Below are 5,938 nucleotides of genomic sequence, written 5' to 3' on the forward strand. Positions count from 1 at the left end.
GAAAGATGGAATAGCAAGAAGAGTCACATTTGCCTCTATTTGTCACTGACACACCATCTACTGGGATAGCATGCATAACGGCCAGAAATAAACAGCACTCTTAAGAGTACAGATAATTACCCATTGGAAAACGACTCTGTGCTTTACCAGACTGGCTTAAAGAAATCTCACAATGAAGCAAAGTGTTCCTTTTCTAAATTGTCTCTGATTCCAAAAAGGAAACAATTCAAACAGTTCCTGTAGGTTGTGCTACACAACAAATCAGTCAGGATGGTCAGAGCAGATCTTTTCAGCCACACAAGCTCTGAAAACAGGACTGTAAATGCCCTGTACCCATACTGTGGGCATTGCCGATAAAACAAGTGTTACAGCAGAGATGTGTTCCCCAAGCTCCCTCTTGCAAATCTTCACAGCATCCAGATGCCAAGAGCAGAACAACGTGAAGGACTGCAAGACACAGCAATGTGAAAAACCTAAGCAGCACCGCCACTCAGAGCTGCCTACCTCTCCTGAGGCTTTTCCAGCTCCTTCAGAGGGCAAGAAGATGACTTTATTTTGATTACGCTTTCTTCAAATATGCAGAATCCCCATCCTAGCATATCAAATTCAGTAATTTGGTCATCACATAAATCAAAAAAAATGCTGTCAGATTGGAGGATTTTCAGAAAAGAAAACATCTGAGCTAGTAACTGATCAGCAATTAATTAAGTCAACAGGGCGTATTTAGCTGGTATATTTTAGAACATATATTAAGAAGAAGATAGCACAAGAGATGCATGTTACAACGTATGAAGACACATTTATAATTAATAGCAAGTAACAAAATGTAGCTGTCAAAAAACATCCATGGTAGTCAAAGACGTTCAGCTGCATGACTATTTGCGAGGGGGCACCCAGGAAGAGGGAAAACCCATTGATAGTATGAAAAGCTAGAAAATTAAAACAAACCTGTACTGAGAGGAACGTGAAAGGAACACACAATACTTCTATTCCTGATTTCTCCAGCTACACTGTAGCTGATGACTGGCTATATAGTCTAAAAAACTCAGAGACGAGACAAACTATCTTCATAGACAGAAAATTCTCCCATACGATCAAGTAAACATCAAGGTCGTGCATGACAACAAAACAAAACCTTTAGACACTATTAATGAATGCCTCAGGGAGCAGCTAAACACGTAACCCTCAAGATAAGCAAGTATTAATTTGACAGGGCCCCATCTGTAGGAACTTCTCCAGCAAAGAGCCAGTTTGTAACAGCAGTCATAAAGCCTTTGAATTAAGCATCTCTGTAGAAGGAATCAAAGCCAACTAATCCCCTAAAATACTGCTTGATTGAAAAAACAGGAATTGCATGGAAATAAATAAACTTACAAGTGGGCAAACAGAAGAGCAAAGTGTTTGCAGAGAGAACGTACTGGGTGATGCAGAGCAAACATGGAAAACCAGCACGCGAGCTACCAATGTAAGAGGTTATTTGAAGCAGCTTTTCAAAAAAACTTAAGTTGGTGTCTTCAGGAGGACAATAAAAGAGAAAATAAAACTCTGGCAGACTAAATGTAAAAACACGCAATAAGACAAGCCAAAAAGGTTTGAAAAATAACTTGCAAGGGGCTTTTTGTGTGAATGTGGGGGGTGTTGCCTATTTTTAAGTACATCAAGATCAGGAAGCTTGCCAGAGTGTCCAGAGGTTTGAAACATAAAGATATAAAAGAAGCACTAAGAGAAATAAGGCTATAACAGAAAAAATAAATGAAGTTTTTTCATCCTTGCTCATAAAAAGGCCTTAAGAGAAATTAAAATAACAGAACCTTTCTCAAGGGAGGTTGTGAAGGATCTGTCTGAAAGTTAGTGTCTGTAAGAGAGGCTACAGAAAAACCCACAAAGAAAACAGTAAGTTATCACCAGGACCAGTAGTGAGTTTTAAAGGAATTCCAAGATGAAGTTCACCATATCAAAGGGTAGAAAAAAGACAAAACTGGATGTCAAATCTTAAAAGGATTTGGGAAAGGAGGAAAAGAATGGAAAACCTAAGGTAGCTGAGAACAAGCGGCCAGACACCTCCACTGGGTAAGTTAGCAGAAATGGCTGTAAGGAACACAGTTAGAGCATCCATAAATAGAGTATTTGGAGAAACGTCATCATGGGAGCTTTCTTAAAAGTATTTTTATTCTGGAGTCAATGCAAATATGAAAAGAAGTTAAATTAAGTAATTCAACAAGCTCTATCTCCAAGAGCTCTCGGAGAAACCGAGATGGCACAGGAAGGCCCCTCTGGAGCTAAATAGTTGGCTGAAAGGTAGAACACAAAACTAAATACTGTTGATTAGGGTTTTTATGACAGAGGGAGGTCACAAGGGAAGTCTTTCCATTAGTACCCCTATTATTTAATATTTTAATAGACTTGGTGAAAAGGGTAAATAGTGATATAACTAAGTTTGCTGATGATACTATGTTAGGGTAGTAAGAGCGAGGGCCAGCTGTGATGAGCTGGAAAAAGATTTCACAACATAAAGTAAGTGATTAAATGGCAGCTGGAATTCAATAAAGATCAGATGGTTGAAGAATATATTAAGCAAATGATGGCTAAAAATCTGGCTTACTTAGTCTAAAAAAAAAAAAAAACCAAAAAAAACCCCAAAGAGGAGAGGAATCTGACTACTCTCTATAAATACAACATTAGGCATAAACATCAAGACCTAAAAGGTATTTAGGCCCAAGAAAGAAAGATGGCAATGCAAGCAAATTACAAGCTTCTCAGCTGCCAAAGAGGTGAAGCTCTAGGTCAGCCTGTCAAGGAGAGAAAAAACAGCCTAACTGGGCTTTAGGATAAATGTAGGTAGGACTGCGAACAAATTACACAATCTGGTTGCTATGACAGGTCTGTACTGGGTTAGCCATCCAACTCCATGGATGGATAGCTCAATTCAGTACGTGAAACTAAAGCAAAAACTTACCCGCAAGTAGCAGATGCATTATTACTTGTGCCTATGCAGAAGCAAGTCCTAATGCATTGCCTGTGTGGAAGTAAGTTTCTGCTTAATGCCATTATATGTTTCTGCTTCTCTTTAGATCATGAGAAGTGAGTTGCTTTAGTTGCTTTGCACACATGAAGTCTTGAAGATAACTAAGAGTAACTCAGCCACACATACAAGACACATAATCAGATTTAAAGTGTATTTGAGAGAGAAAGAATGTTCCACTTTTAACCAAAATGTCTGCTTTCCCCTTTGATTATATGACTGAAGAGGTAACTTTAAATGTGAAGGTCCAGTCTTTTGCAAGCAGCTTTTTGACTTGCCAGAGCAGATCCAGTGCTGAGACAGATCAGTGATAGGTTAGTTAGCTAGCACAGGGCAGGCAATTAGTTAATAAAAATAAGCTGTGTCTATGTTACCAGTTTTGTTCAGAGCAGTAGCAAGGTTTTGTGATTTCCCCAAACCTTGCATTGGCTTGGTTTGCAGAGCAGCTGGGGTGTACAAAGTACAGATTCCTCTTGGGGTAAACTAAACTAAAATCTCTATTCTAAAAGTGTGCAAAGAGACCCTGGCCTCTCACAGGGACATTAGAGTCTGAACACCAGACTGGTTCTTTGGGCAGTCTCAAGTCATGTGTTTTGCATTATATGCCACCCAGGACATGGGCCCTCGCTGTCCCACCACACCATTGCCAGACATTCACAGAGAGGGACACTAATGGCTGGAAACCCACCAGAAAGGCCATGACGGGAGAACAGGGCATGGTCGTACCCCTACCTTGACTCCCCAGTGGGAGGACTTAAACCAGACCAGCATTTACTAGAACTGAAGACCCTGGTTGTTTTACAACGGCAGCAGGCTGGGTTAAAGGGTTGTATAACACTAGGCAGCTGATAGGGGCTCGATTCGTAACGTATACATTTCCCAAGCACAAAAAACTCATCGTTGAACATAATGAGTTGTACAATGTTTTGTCTAGTTTTCAATCTTTTAAGTTATCAAAGATCAAATTTGATGAACAGCTGGTTTTAGTTTATTGCGCCTATTCCTTCTTTAAAAAAAATGATAATTGACTCACTATCTAATTCATAAAGTTTCTTGAGTCTCTCTTGACACAGATTTCTCTAGCATTTTTTAAAAGGCACTTCTACAGGTACATCCCTGATGTTGCTAGGTTTCAAGAGAAAAGAAATTAAAAAAAAAATTGGTTTTTTCCTTTAAGAGAGCTCTTTGTCAAAAGTCCAAAAGGAAGTATGAAATTTATCTTCAGATCCTTATGTGCCAACTCTCTTTCTTCCCTAAATTTACTTTTTCATTGTTCGTGATGGATACTCGGCATACAAAACTGTGCCAGTGAGCAATAGCAAATGCTTTGTTACGAGGAAGACTCCCTGAGAAAACAAGGTATTGCAGAAATAATTATGAACTCATACAATTCATATGCCACAAAATTACAAAATTTCACTTGAGTGGTGCCTTTGATGTGGTCCTGCTTTAAAACGTGTGCGTGTGTACACATGTGCAAACTTTTGTGTGTCCGGTACACCAACATACACAGAAACATCACAGAAATGCAGTCACTTGGTGCAAAGCAACTGTTCACCAGGATATAGCAACATATAAAACAGATTAGAACAAGAAGCAAATCCACAAATGTGCCCAGTTTAAGTTAAAGGAATTACAGGAAATTACAAGAATTACAAAACAGAGCAATCAGATTGGTTTGGACAGAAATATTATCACTCCTTAGTCTTGTGAAATGTGCCATCAGCTCTCTAATGACCAGACAAAATCAAGAGTTCAGGGCTGCTTTCATATCCAAAAGTGTCCAGGCAAGATACCTATGCCTGTCTGCCCTTCAGACAAAGCCAGAGGAAGGCAATACAAGCAGGAATTGATTGATTTCTTGGGATGCTGGAGACGGCTTGGCATCAGTTCCAGATGTATTTGCACACTGGGCAGCAACACAGTCTGAGGTTAATGGTATTTTGGAATAAATAAGCAGGTGGCTGATTTATAACAATATAGCAAGATGAACCCACAAATATCACTCAAGTCCATTACCTCAAAATTGGTGATGCCAGTAAAATGAGACCTGGCTACAAAATGCTTCCTGCTGTATCACTGGAAAACAAAACCTCAATGACCTTAGTTGTAAAGATACACAGTTTATCTCCACTTGAAGAACATAAGGCAAAATTATCACCAGTTACACTAAAGTTACCCACAACCTTTCAGAGAACAAAAATATCTGAAGTTCTTAGTTCTCTGCAGGTTTGCATTACAAACCAAGAGCTTTGAAAAAATTGACAAAATTCAGAGCTGACCACTTTTAGCTTCACAGTGTTTTGCTAAGCTGCCATAGATGATATAGAGACTGGATAGACAGGCTAGTCCACAAGTTACCTTGGCAGATCTAACCTGTAACTGCTGTGCTACTCTAAGCCATAAAAATTGGGAAGGAAAGCTCTTTAGAACTGAATAGACACAAAACTAGTAGCTCTGTATAGAAATGTAACTGGACTCTTAAAAAAACCAAAGTATTTGAGACATATCCATGTAATTCCAATCTTACGTCTTTGTTGATTATTCTTCTTTAGCTATTCCATTGCTTAAGATAATCAAACACAACAGTATTTTATTACTTGTAACACTCTGCACTAAAACAATGTTATATTTGCACATTAATAGAAAAATCCCACAGAACATATTTTCAAAACCAAAGATTATTTTTGTTTCTAAAAAAGCACAAGTTTTATCATTTAGACTCTAGAAAATACTTAAATGGTGAACAAACACTATTCTGATCTTTTGTCTGTTAATCTACCTTTTGCATTAAGTAATGGTAACGGAAATTATTAAAAAACAAATAGCAGAGACAACCTCAATTATAGATCTAGGAAATTATAAATAAAATTTCTTTTAGTATCCAATATGAAAAGTGGCTTTTTCAGATCAAAG

This window comes from Buceros rhinoceros, unplaced genomic scaffold, assembly GCF_000710305.1.
Source record: "Buceros rhinoceros silvestris isolate BGI_N320 unplaced genomic scaffold, ASM71030v1 scaffold2715, whole genome shotgun sequence".
Classification (NCBI taxonomy): domain Eukaryota; kingdom Metazoa; phylum Chordata; class Aves; order Bucerotiformes; family Bucerotidae; genus Buceros; species Buceros rhinoceros.